Raw genomic sequence first — 13,809 nt, 5'->3', positions numbered from 1 at the left:
AAATGTAAGTCTGTTATAAGATCTCACTGATTTACAATTTCATAATACAAATATCTGCACCAAACTGTATATTTTTGGTTAGTTTGGGCCTCAGAATAAAACTGAGCTGTTTTTCCTCCTCGAGTATAAGCTCCATAATCTCACCATGTCAAACTATATGTGACCCTGACCACAAAACCAGTTGTAAGTAGCATGGGTATATTTGTAGCAATAGCCAACAATACATCACATTTTTCTTCTATGCCAAAAACCATTAGGATGTAAGTAAAGATCATGTTCCATGAAGATATGTTGTAAATTTCCTATCAGAAATATATCAAAACTTAATTTTTGATTAGTAATATGCATTGCTAAGAACTTCATTTGGACAGTTTAATAGCAATTTTCTTAATATTTTAATTTTTTTGCGCTCTAAGATTCCAGATTTTCAAATATTTGTATCTCGGCCAAATATTGTCCTACCCTAACAAACCATACATCATTATACATCAGCTTTCTGATGATGTATAAATCTCAATTTCAAAAAAATAACTCTTATGAATGGTTTTGTCGTCCAGGGTCACATATGAGCCATAAAACCCTGATGTATCAAAATGATACTCATAAAACACATAAAACTTCATTTATTTATTTATTTGATTTTGCCTAAGGGTTTAATAATCTGTTCTGTCATCCACAAAAAAAGAATTTAATAATAATAATAATAATAATAATAATAATACAAATGTGTTATTCCTGTTATAGTTACACAATTTGTGTTATGTACACAAAATGACAAAACATGTTAAAATAGTAAACACACAAAAAAAGTGTTAAAAAATTAACACATCCTTTTGGAGACTGGTAATATTTTATATTTCAGGCTTTATACGGTTAAAGTACCTACGAATACAACGGAGGAAAGGCATTGCAACCTTTTATAATAAACAAAGCGCGACTGTTGCATTTGCTGTTCTGTCCGCTGGGGGGAGAACGTTACTATACATTTTTTCAAAATGTGTTTCTTCGTTCTCCAAAACGAAAAACTAAACTAACCAACGAAATGCTCAATTTGTTACAGACATCTCACATGGATTCTGAGCGGTTTATAATGTAACCTATTTTTACCACATGATGCAACTAAGAAAAAAATCTATATTTATTAATTAAAATTAGCCTAACTAAAATACATTTAACACATTTAAAGCATACTTTCACAGACTATTAGAAATCGGGACTGCGTCTAAATGATCCAAAACGGGTCAGAGCTTAGACCTAGGTGACTACCTAAAACAGATGGTACTTTATTATTCTAACTGCCTATAGTTCAGTGCCATAATACATGCACATGTGCTGCCTGTTGTCCTTATGCACCAGTAGCGGCCTGCTGCTGTTCTCGTGTGGAGAGAGGGGGTGATCCATGCACCTCCTTATGGTCGGCTGATTGGTCGAGCGCTGAATCTGGGCAGGACAGGAAACGGGACGCGAGGAACGCGCAGCAATCTCCGTTCTCCGGGAGAGAGAATGGGAGAGGAAACCGAAATGTGTCAATAGAAGACTAAAAGGATTGAATCGGGCAAATGAATAATTTGCCTTTTTAGTATATATACCGCACTGTTCAGCACCAGGGACGTGGGATATTTACCTTTATTACTCTTAGTAATAAATACTGGCTGTTTTCATTACATAGAAGAATTGCAGAGCTCTTCGCTGCTGGGTAAGTGGCTACTATTATCTCATCTTTCTTATGTCTTATACATAAGCTTTAACTTGTGAGGCGTTCTGTTAAAGTGGGTCTAAATGAAGAAACGGCTGGAAGATCATATTCTAAAGAAACTGGCTTAGTTATACTGTCTGCTATTATTGTTTGTCCTTATGAGAAATTGCTTGGACAAAAAGACATGGAGCGTGTTAAAGAAAGGGGTCGAATTCATCTTAGTCATTTGACAATGGGACAGTTCCCACGTGCACAAAAGCTCTCCATCATTAGTCATTGCATTTCGCTGACCAGGTGGTAGGTAGTTTGTAGAACTGTAATAAGCTCGTGTGATTATCCACATTTGGCTTCATCTCCAGTTGAGTCAAAGAAAGCCTCTGGTTGTTCTGGGTGTGTGGCCGAGTAGCCTGTATGTTCTGTGGCTAACGCATGGTCAGTGATCAGTGTGATATTTTTAGTATTTGAGCCTTTCAGCATGTTACATTTGTCCACCAACAACACTTTACCAGAGAATAAGAAGTCCGTCACGTGTTTTCATTCAACGCTGTATGTCGGCTTGATCCTGGGTGTGTTCATAACGCCCATAAATTTCATGCCCCCTTCGCCCCACGTTGGTAAAGGGAGTTGTTTTATTTTTACGCACTGTAATTATGCTTCCATCTCTGCGCTTTAAAATGAATATCACTTGAGTCAATGTTGTCAGCTTGCTGGTCTCCACCCTGTCGAGCCCGTAGGCTAGCATGTAGTTCTGGGTTTTAAACCATAACGTTACAAATCCATTCGACAATCCTTTAAGGTTAAAAATGAATGAAAGCAGTTTACTGTGGTACTGAGATATGTAACACAAGCTATGTAAAGATTTCCGGCATGTTTAACCGTCTTTTATTTGCATGTCGTGTGCGCTCTAGGCCATCGTGTCCAGACTGTGTTCATTGTCCCCGCTACAGTCACTCAGGTCATAATTGTTTTTGTCACATGTCCTTTTCCAAGTATTTTAATATCGTTTTGAATGTAATTCTTAATCTACATTCATGATGGTCATTTAATCGTGACTATGTTGCGCCCTTGTTACTGTTAAAGTAGGTGTAAATATAATTAGTGTTTATTCTCAAAAGAATAATCTTGTTACTCCTGACACACAGGATATGTTAAACAGGGATTGTCCCTTACAAGCCTAGCTCATGGGAACAGGGAAATGACATCAAGCCCTGTAGTTTATTGGGGACAATACTAGTGCTAGTTTTAAGGTGTTTATGGATGGACACGCCTCTGTTTTTAGTTTTACATTACTGAGATCTTAACCTTGTTACAGAATATGTCTAATCAGGATGTAAAACTGTACATTTACATGTGTAACAAATAATTTGGACCAGATTATTTGTACATAACCTTGTCAAAAACAATGTAGGCTGTTACTGCGTTGGTAAGCAAAGCAAACCAAATTTGTTGTTTCCCTCCGTACTAAATGACTGACTACAACTTAAGTATATTTGACAAGATCCGCTGAGGGGTGTCCATGGTTTTCAGATCGTGCCAAATAAGTCCATGTAGTTTCTCAGTAAGTTCTTGTGTCACTTTTTCCTCCTTTTTCAGTCTATGCTTTTAGTCTGCTGTAATTGTTCACTGTCAGAGGATGTTGTGTACATCCTTAATAGCTAATGGGTAGAAGGTGGGATGTAGTCTGTAAATTGCTGACTTTAAGAAAATAAGTACTTGGTCCATGTTTTTCCAATTTTTTCTCAGTTCCGTGTGTACTGCCATGTTGAGAAGGGAATGCTTGGTCCTCTAGGCATGAGTGTGGACAAAAAAGTTTGGATGAGAAAAACAGCTGTCGCTAATGCATCTCAGCAAGACAAATGTCTAAGTTGTCTATGTGGTGATCTGTTTAACTAAACATGATTTAACAGTTCATGCCAAATTAGCAGGAGATAATCCAGCTTTGCATGGGACAGTTTTATATATAGTACATCATCTCCAGCCTCCATCAGGTTTTTTTTTAATATTTTTTTGTTTTTAAATTTTTGCCAGTTTTGATTGATTTAGTTTTCTTTTAGTCTTTTTAAAAAAGAAATGTAGAAAATGAAGACTTTGAGTCTGTTCCAAGATCAGCACTTTTTTTTCAAGAGCTAGGGCCACACAAAAGACTCAGATGTTAGTTGGTTTTATTTTACCAAAGCTCCCCCTCAGAAAAGGGGGCAGACCTTCAAAGAGAACTGTAACCCTCCGTGAAACAGTCACCAGGGAAAGTGAAACCAGATAGGTCCTCAGCAGCTACAAGAACCCGCAATGGAGCACCTGAAGGCCAGTGAATGCCCTGCTCTGGCACCAATCATCAGGTGTGCTTTAGTTCTTCGCTTTCAGGCCTTCCAGAGCCAGACACTTCACACTCAGATGTCTCTCATTTCCCTTAATAATTTGCCCAACTTTGAGACAATTGAGACTGATTTAGCAAGGAATGCACAGAAAAGTATACTTCAATAAATAAAAACATCTTTTCTTTTCTGTGGCTTTGGACATTGGCTAGAGAGTGTTTTAAAGGAAACTGAGTTGTGTGTGTTATTTTTAAACTAATTTACCATGCCTAAATTGCATGTACTATCCACTTATAAAATAAATTGCTTTAGGAGAACAGTAGGCTTATTTAACAATGTAATTCTGAAGAAATTCGGTTCAGTCAGGCTTTATGTATTGCATTTATGAGCAGAGCAGATTAGGCTGAACATTAGATTCATCCTTATTAAAGGAATAGTTCACCCCAAAATGAAAATTCAGCCATCATTTATTCATTCATGTAAATCCAAACCTGTATGACTCACTGTCTTCTGTGGAACTGTCACAGTTTTGTCACATGTCCATGCAGTGTAAGTCAGTGCTCACCAGTACTGTTTAGCTTCCAACATTTCTAAAAATACCTTCTTGTATGTTTCACAGAAAAAAAGCCATACAAGTTATGGAATGACACAAGCATGAGTAAATGATGACAGAATTTTCATTTTTGGGTTTACGATTCCTTTAATAAATTTAGTGTATCATTATATAGAAATCATGGGATCAGTCCTAAATTCATAGTTTAATGAATTGATTGAGGGTGAAAAAAAAGTGCATTTGCATGCATTATAAAAGTTCAGTTTTGAGTCAATCTACTACATAACAGACCTACATAATGAGTTCTTGGGTTTGTCTAGCATCTATACATGATAATCAGACAACAGTCATATTCAGTGTTGTACACTTACATTAAAAGACAGAAATAACAAAGGTACATTGTATTTAATCCTTCAAATATTCAGTTATGCATTGTGTCACGTCTATTTAGACAGACAGATGAAGACTGTGGTTTGACTATGCAAAACCCTCACAGTTATAACTGCATGTAATCACACTTACTCACTGAAACACTCCTAGAATTTGAGTCTTTGTGATGATTCAAATATAAATGTGATGTAGCCAGACACTGACTGTCATTCTGGACCAAATATGGACAAAGGTACTGACGCCTCTGCTCTGACCACATCTCATTCAATGATTCTCTAAAAGAACTGAGGACAAAATGTTGTCATGCTGCCTCTCATCATTGGTAACTTACAAACAAGGCACTGCTTAGTTTAAATGACATTGCACAGATGTCAAAATGGATGGGGAAATCTGTTAGAGATGGCTTTGTCTTGTTTCAGCTATTCATTGCTGATTCACTTTCAACTTTGTTTTTATTGTCACTCTGGAGAAGCTTATATTTGTATTTTGTTCCAAAAAATAATCTTCTCAAGACTTGAGAAACTTTTTAAAAAATCTGGTCATGGAGTGTTTGCAACACATTGGAAAATTCTTTACTGAACTTGCTAGTCTGGCAAGAACAAATAGAGTGGCCCATTGCCCAGATTCTGAACTTTCTTCTTCCCTTCCATGTGTGTCCCAATGATGTTTGACCTCTCGTGACATTAGTGATCTCACCATGACGAAAGCTCTGCTTCATCCAGCTGGAAAAGATATCACTGATTGTTCTTTCCTTCCCTCAGAACAGCGTTTTCTCATTCAGTACATTTACATTAGAGAAAGAGAGGGAAGACCAGAAGAAATCAACTGAACCAGAAAGCTTTAGTAAAGTAATTATACAATTAAATAAATTAATAGAGCATATGACAAGGGGAAAGGAGAATGCATTAAATACAGCATCGGGATGATCTAATTTATTAGAAAGGATTAAACTGACCTGAAATCAGCTGTAAGGTCATGACTGTGCTCTGAGATTGAATGAATGAGAGAGGAACGAGATGGGTCAGAGCATATCCGGTCACCACTGTGTGAAATGGCAGCCCTCATGGAATTGTTTGTTTGTTACTTAGTTTGCGATATTGTTGCTTATTCTTCCACTGCAAATTCCAGTATGTTTGCATCATATCCTTTTTGAAATACAGCTGCCATTTGTATTTTGGAAAATTTAGATTAAAGGAAACAAAATATTTATAATGAAGATATGCAATTAATATAGCAGTAGCTGGCTGTACATGCTGCTGATTTACTGGTGTTATCTTATGCTTGAAAAAGAGTTGTTTTTAGTGCACTGGCACATTTAGAAGATGATATTTTATACACTGAAATACTCTCTGATCCCATGCTACCAGCAGGAATAACTAGTTTTTAAAGGGATAGTTCGCCCAAAAATGAAAATTCTGTCATTAATTACTCAACCTCATGTTGTTCCAAAGCTGTAAGGCCTTCATTCATCTTTGGAATGGATCACAAATTGCCACAGTCAAGGCCCAGAAAGGTAGTAAGGACTTCGTTAAAATAGTCCTTGTGACATCAGTGGTTCAACTTTAATTTTATAAAGCTACGAGAATACTTTTTGTGCGCAAAGAGAACAAAAATAATGACTTTATTCAACAATTTTGCCTTGTTTACAATCAGAGGAATGTGCACAAGTCATGATACTCTTGTGAATGCGCGTTAAAGTCATTACATTTGTTTTCTTTGTGCACAAAGTATTCTCCTAGCTTCATAAAATTAAAGGTGAAGTTCACTTCCAGAACTCCAAATTTACAGATAATGTATTCAACCCTTGTCATCCAAGATGTTCATGTCTTTCTTTTTTCCGTCGATAAAATTGTTGTTTGAGGAAAACTTTTCAGGAATGTTCTCCATATAGTGGACTTCTATGGTGCCCCAAAGTTTAAACTTCCAAAATGCAGTTTAAATGCAACTTTAAATAGCTTTAAACGATCCCAGCCGAGGAAAAATGGTCTTATCTAGCGAAATGATTGGTCATTTTCGAAACACAACCTCAAGCGTTTGTCTTATCTTTTCTCTGCAAAGCGCATGCGTAGTCTGTGTAATCCGGGGCAATACAGTTAGGGTATGTCGAAAAACTCCCATCTCGTTTTCTTCTCCAACTTTAAAATCATCCTACATCGCTGCAGAAGTACCAACCCAGTGTTTACAAAGTTAACATGCAAAGAAGATCAAACACCCTTTACACCCAAACACCCGATTTTGAAGTTGAAGAAAACGAGATGGGAGTTTTTTGACATACCCTAACTGTATTGACCTGGATTGCACAGAGTTCGCATACGCATCACAGAGAATAGACAAGACGAGCGTTCGAGGTTAAAAAGTATTTAAACTGTCAGTTTGTTTTGAAAATAACCAATCGTTTCACTAGATAAGACCCTTCTTCCTCGGCTGGGATCGTTTAGAGCCCTTTGAAGCTGCGTTGAAACTGCATTTTGGAAGTGCAAACTCGCAGGCGCCATAGAAATCCTATATGGAGAACATTCCTGAAATGTTTTCCTCAAAAAATATAATTTCTTATTGACCGAAGAAAGAAAGACATGAACGTTTGTAAATTTTTGTTCTGGAAGAGGACTTGAATCACTGATGTTGCACTGCTGTCTATGCGGGGTCAGAAAGCTTTTGGATTTCATCAAAAATATCTTAATTTATGTTTCAAAGATGAACGAAGGTCTTACGGGTTTGGAATGACTTGAGGGTGAATAATTAATGACAGAATTTTCATTTTTGGGTGAACTATCCCTTTAACAACTGATTTTTACTTGTTAGTTATAAATGTAAGCTTGTTCTGCAAATGCTTACTTCAGCAAAATAAGAACATGCTGTTTTTATGCCTCTGATATTAATATCCTAACACATCTTCAAATGGAAGTTTCTAGGACTATTTTTTACTTAGTGATACTGTGGGACTCTGACTGTAAGAAACCTGACTGCCTAACTGGATGAATTAAACATTTTAAACCACCAGACTTCCTTATAAAAATGTCGCATTGATGTTGCACATTACATTATTGTTTTCAAGCTGGTACCTCTCTGTGGGTCTGTAAGATAGAGCATAAAAAGGGGGTGAAGTGTGGTCTTGCAGCTGTGCGCATAAACACTCCAGGGTCACTCAGAATGTTTGAGCATGCAGAACATGTGACGCTGATAGTTGAAGGTCCTTTTATTTGTTTGCTGACTTTTCTAGCTAGGTTCGTGTGTCCCTGTAATGGAGGTAAAAGAGTCACCAGTCGTCTAATTCGGTTGCTTTCATGGTTTTCCTCAGATAAAATTGTTTTCTGAGATAAAGACTAGATCTAGTCTAGACCTAAGCTAATTACACATATAGTTCAAACGTAAGTGTATTGCTGTTTGTGGTTTCCATTGATTTACTATTGATTTTTTGGGGTAGGACTACACAAAGCATGTGTTTAGAAAACAGGCTGTATCAAAGAGGTTCAGATTTGAGTATGGATGACAGAGTGTGAATTTTTGGGAGGGTCTGACCTTGTTAATAAAGGCTTTAACTCCCTCAAAGCATGTAAAAACAAACGGCTAGTGAGAGCCTTACAAAGTACATTAAACAGGATTAATTACAAAGGAAACGCATTGTACCTGACTGCAAGTTTTCTAATATAAATATAAATTGTTTTTACTTGGAGATTTAACTGACACTTAGACTATTAAGTATTTAGCATTGATCTTTAACGTCTTATATAGTTTTGATTGTATTGTATTAACATTATACGTGCCATTTAAGATGACATGGCGTTAAACAAATAATAAATGAATATACGCATTATGAAAGGAATACTTATGAATGGGAGAATTCGTAACACTCAATGTATCAGCTGTTGCCATAGAAATCCTGCTTTGCTTTTAAAAGAATCTGTGATATGTGGTTAAAGGGATAGTTCAAAAATGAAATATTTTGTCATCATTTACTCACCCTCATGTTATTCTAAACCCAAAAGATTTCAAGTCATCTTCAGTACACATCTTCTGAACCTTGAGGTCTGTTCTTTTGATCATATCACTTTGATCATGTCTCTTCAGAAGACATTTTGAAGCATGAAAATTGTGGTTGCATGGATTTGAATGGATGGACAAAAATGATGAGGAAATTTGTTAATTTCAATTTGTTTGCTGAAAATGAATGAAGGTTTTATGGATTTGAAATTACATGAGTACTTGACACAATTTTCGTTTTCGTGAGAGACTGTCCGTTTAAGGTGCAATTATGGTACATTGTCAGATTTTCTCCCTCAGTAAAAATATGAAATTTAAAAATGTATTTTGATAAACAGTTATTTTCCTTAAAAGTGGTAGTAACAGTTCTCTCTGTGTAGCCGCCATTCATTACAATTGTTCAGCAGGATCTGCACTGGCATGCTAGTCAAGTTCACAACGACTCACATGGGTTATGAGTCAAGGTTTGGGTTTGTCACAGGCTTTTTTTGTATACAAGCAGTTTTATGCCCCTTACGTGGATTCCATTAAAGGTGGGTGTGCAGTTCAGTGTCTCTCTCACACACACACACAGACACACACACATCTTTTGTAGATTCCAAACCACTAGTCACCCTCCTGTTAATTTTTTGGCCACTATGGCCGTTTTATTGTGTGGCTGCTCCAAATTACACTCCAATGTGCCAGACAGGAAACTTTAAACCTGTTTCCAGGTCAGCCTCACTGTTTGGTTCTTTGTGGCCACTGTGGCCCACACACAGGTTCAGGGTCAGCCAGCTTCAACAAGTGCAAGTTTCAGCAGCATACGGGAAGGACTCGGGACTGACAGAGGGGGTTTACAATGGGAGAACATGTTCTCATTGCACCGTGCGGAAATTGTGTTTACCCTAGGTGCACAAAATAGTCTAGCTGTGAGTTGCTCTTAAAGGAGTAGTTCACTTCCAGAACAAAAATTTAATGATAATGTACTCACCCCCTAGTCATCCAAGATGTTCATGTCCTTTCTTCAGTCGTAAAGAAATTGTTTTTTTGAGGATAACATTTCTGTCTATAAAATGGATATGTATGATGTCCCTGAGTTTGAACTTCCAAAATGCAGTTTAAATGCAGCTTCAAATGGCTCTAAACAATCCCAGACAAGAAAAAGAAGGGTCTTATCTAGAGAAACTGTCTGTTATTTTCAAAAAACAAATTACCATTTCTATACTTTTTACCTATAAACACTTGTCTTGGTCAAGCTCTCTGTGAACTGTTTATTCTTTGTGTTCCTGTTTATGACAGTTAGGGTATGTTGAAAAACTCCAATCTTATTTTCTCTTCCAACTTCAAAATCGCCCTACACCACTGTTTTACCTTTTTTTTTGTGAAGGGCGTTTGATCATCTTTGCATGTTCACTTTGTAAACACTTGGATTACTTCTGCAGCGATGTAAGACGATTTTGAAGTTGGAAGAGAAAATGAGATGGGAGTTTTTTGACCTACCCTAACTGTCATAAACAGGGATACACACAGTTTCATGCAGAGCTAGACCAAGAAGAGCATTTGTGGTTAAAAAGTATATAAATTGTAATTCAATTTTTTTTAACCGATTATTCAGCTAGATAAGACCCTTCTTCCTCAGCTGGAATCGTTTAAACCCATTTAAAGCTGTATTTTAAACTCAATTATAACTCGGGGGCATTATAGATATCCATTATATGGAAGGAAATTCTGAAATGCTTTCCTCAAAAAACATAATTTCTTTACGACTGTAGAAAGAAAGACATGAACATCTTGGATGACAAGGGGGTGAGTACATTATCTGTAAATTTTTGTTCTGGAAGTGAACTACTCCTTTAAACTACTAAACCTCTTTAAAGGGATGGTTCACCCAAAAATGAAAAATCTGTCATCATATGCTAACCCTCATGTCATTCTAAATCCATGAGACCTTGTTCAACTTCAAAACAAATATGTTAAACATAGAATTTCCACCATCCTTGCTTGATGTGCTGGGATCATGTAAAGCATTTGTGTCTCTTCAGAAAGCTTGGATTAAACTGCTTGGTCATTATGGATTATGTTTACAGTGTCTTTATAAACATTTTGTATCTTGAAAATTTTGGTGTATTAGTGTATCCCTTTCCAAGGGATAGAAATCTCTCAGTTTTCATTAAAATAACTTCTTCTGTGTTTCAAAAATAAACTAAAGTCATTGAGGTTTGGGAGAAAATGAGGGTGAGCATTTAATGACAATTTTCAAGTTTGGTTATTATCCTTTTGCAAAAGCCATGTATTATTTTTCACAAAAGGAATGATTCTTTAAAGCCATAATCAGGCTTATTTTGGGTTCGTCTGAGCTAAGTTGAACACAGGCATGTTCTTGTGAACAAAATCCGACACAAGGCAATGTAATGAAACAGAATTAATGACCCCCACCCCCACAACTTTCCAGCAGTTAAAGTACCTTCACAAATAAGTCAAAATAATAAAATGAATTTTTTGTAAGCGATAATCTGAATAAACTAGTCATCTTCACTTATGGGCTTTTCGGTTGTTGGATGTGACCAATCCCTAGTTTGCGCTCTGTCTACACTCTTGAGTTCAGCTTTGGCTCACACAATTTTCCGGCTGGTTTTCCTCAGAATTGTGCGCATATTAGTCCAAAGAGTGTTAGTAGACTGGCAGCAGCCAGAATTAAAATCTGGAAAGACTTAAGAAGAATTATAGCAAGCAGCCTTTTCTGACAGGTTCATAAAACTGTACGGTGAATGGTCATCGTATGGAAGATTTCAGAACGGAGCCTCCTCAAACCCCCCTCACTTTGGGAATATTACATCTGATGAAATTCCCACAGTATGTACTTTGTACAGAATAGAGGATCTATTTATGGCTGTAGAGTTTATCTATGTGTCTTCATGACAGAATATTGAGAATTTATAGAGAACTGATTAAATCCAGATCACTGTCCAAACCTAAAGGAGGCCATATATTTATATAATATCCATTAGAGTGAGCCTGCTACAGAGCTTTCACAGATAGGCTACTCATTTGGTCTCCACAGTCTTGTTATAAATATCACTGTGATGTATCATATCAGTAGTGTCCCATTAAAGGACAGTCGGAAGATTTGGATCCACACTTAAACTGTTGTTAAGATATTTCTGTCAGCATAAGTGCCGTCCAGTCAATGCTAATATCTTTTGCTGTTTCATGTTGACTTTGATCATTTGTATTGATTTGGCCCCTTAAAACCAGATGGTTTGCAGTGTTTAACAAAATCATCTGAAATCTTCTGTTGTTCAATATTGTTTATATTCTTTGTGCTCTAATCCTGATCGCTCTCTTAGTAGGAATATTCTCAAACATTTATACCCATGAAATATGTATGCTCTTCTGTATCTTGCTTTCTCCGTTTCAGGCATTTCTGCTGATTCATGTCATCTATTCTGCTGTGTGTGTGTGTGGTTTAGCTGAGGCTAGTTAATCAATAACCTAGCATTAGAACATCCCTGGAGAACATCAGAATAAGAGAGATGTTCACTCTTTTACTCTTAGCTCTCAAAATCCATTATGTAGTATTAGTGCCAGTTTCTGTCTATTTTCCCTCTGATGGGATATGAAAAACTGTCAACATTCAGCTCAGTTTCTTGCATTGCTTTGTTTTTTTTTAAACTTAAATAATTATCTTCATCTTCTAAAAAAAAACCTGTCTGTTTACAAATTTCATGTTTTATTTAATGCATTACTTTCCATTTCTTTGTAATTATTTGTGACATTTGCTAGCAATTTCTGAGTGAAAAGAGTAAATCCTGCACCATTTTTTTCTTTGTACATGTTTTGTTCATACACTCTTAAAAAGGATGTGTTGAAAACAACACAACCTGTGTTGTTTCTTAACACACCTATGTGTCTAGTTAAGGACAACACATTTTGTGTTACTTTTAACTAGCGATGTAACAATATCAAAATCTCACAATACAATAATATCGCAATATAAAGTCCACGGTACAATATTTATTGCGACATTTAAAGGTGCACTAAGTGATTTTTGCCAAACAATGTTGATATTTGAAAGCACCAAAACAAACACACCTATACCCCAACAGGACCTCGCCTCTATTTTGATATCTCAGCCCCACATGTACATACACAACCCTGCCATAACCACGATCGCAGAAACAAGCAAAGATGACACACAGACATATTCAAACAAAAGCCAACACAGATAAGTTGGGTGAAACAATGCAAAATCAATGTTACGCGCCTATCAAGAAGAAACAACGCAACCTCTGTGTTTTCCTTTTTTTTTTTTTTAATCGTCCTGTGCATTCAAATTGAGCACTTTCTTCTGTTATTACAAGACACACCCTCACTGCTGATTGGCTACAAGTGTGGTTTGGGACTTGGTCCGACACTGTGGTCAAAAGCGTTTTTGAAATATTGCGTTTTTTTAAATATAAGCGCACCTTTAAAAAAAAAAAAGACAAAAGAAGAAGTGGAAAAAAACTTTTTTACGTTTTAAAGTTAAATTCTATCTAATTCACTTTGAGAGTTCAAAATTAGGAGCTCCAACCCAGTCATTTTCTGACTAAGAAAACTTAAAGGGGTCCTATTATGCTCTTTAACAGAATCTTGAATTTTGTTTTGGGGGCGTACTAGAACATGCTTTCATGCTTGGTGGTTCAAAAAAACGCGTTATTTTTTACATAATTGACATTATTACAATATATTTCAGAGAGGGGGAGCAGTACTTGAAATAATACGCTACAGTAGTATTGGATCCTATCGTCAGCCTGCAAGATCGGCAATATATGATATTATCATGCTAATGTGTTTTAATTGTTTACATACATAGATTCATTGTCCGAATCCAGCTCCAGCATAAGACTAAAGGC

At 36.4% G+C, this 13,809-nt stretch overlaps 1 protein-coding gene across 6 annotated transcripts in view; it reads left to right on the top strand.

The window, feature by feature from the left end:
• The first annotated feature begins 1,457 nt into the window (after nucleotides 1-1,457).
• Nucleotides 1,458-13,809, top strand: part of raph1b (Ras association (RalGDS/AF-6) and pleckstrin homology domains 1b) — a 60,073-nt gene continuing 47,721 nt past the window's right edge. For all 6 annotated transcript variants that reach the window (XM_051105458.1, XM_051105487.1, XM_051105476.1 and 3 more), the window contains exon 1: nucleotides 1,458-1,696. The gene's annotated coding sequence lies outside the window, so the exon portion shown is untranslated. The remainder of the gene's footprint in view (nucleotides 1,697-13,809) is intronic.

Source organism: Labeo rohita, chromosome 1, assembly GCF_022985175.1.
Source record: "Labeo rohita strain BAU-BD-2019 chromosome 1, IGBB_LRoh.1.0, whole genome shotgun sequence".
In the NCBI taxonomy this organism is placed as follows: domain Eukaryota; kingdom Metazoa; phylum Chordata; class Actinopteri; order Cypriniformes; family Cyprinidae; genus Labeo; species Labeo rohita.
This window is presented reverse-complemented; position numbering and strand designations above follow the sequence as displayed.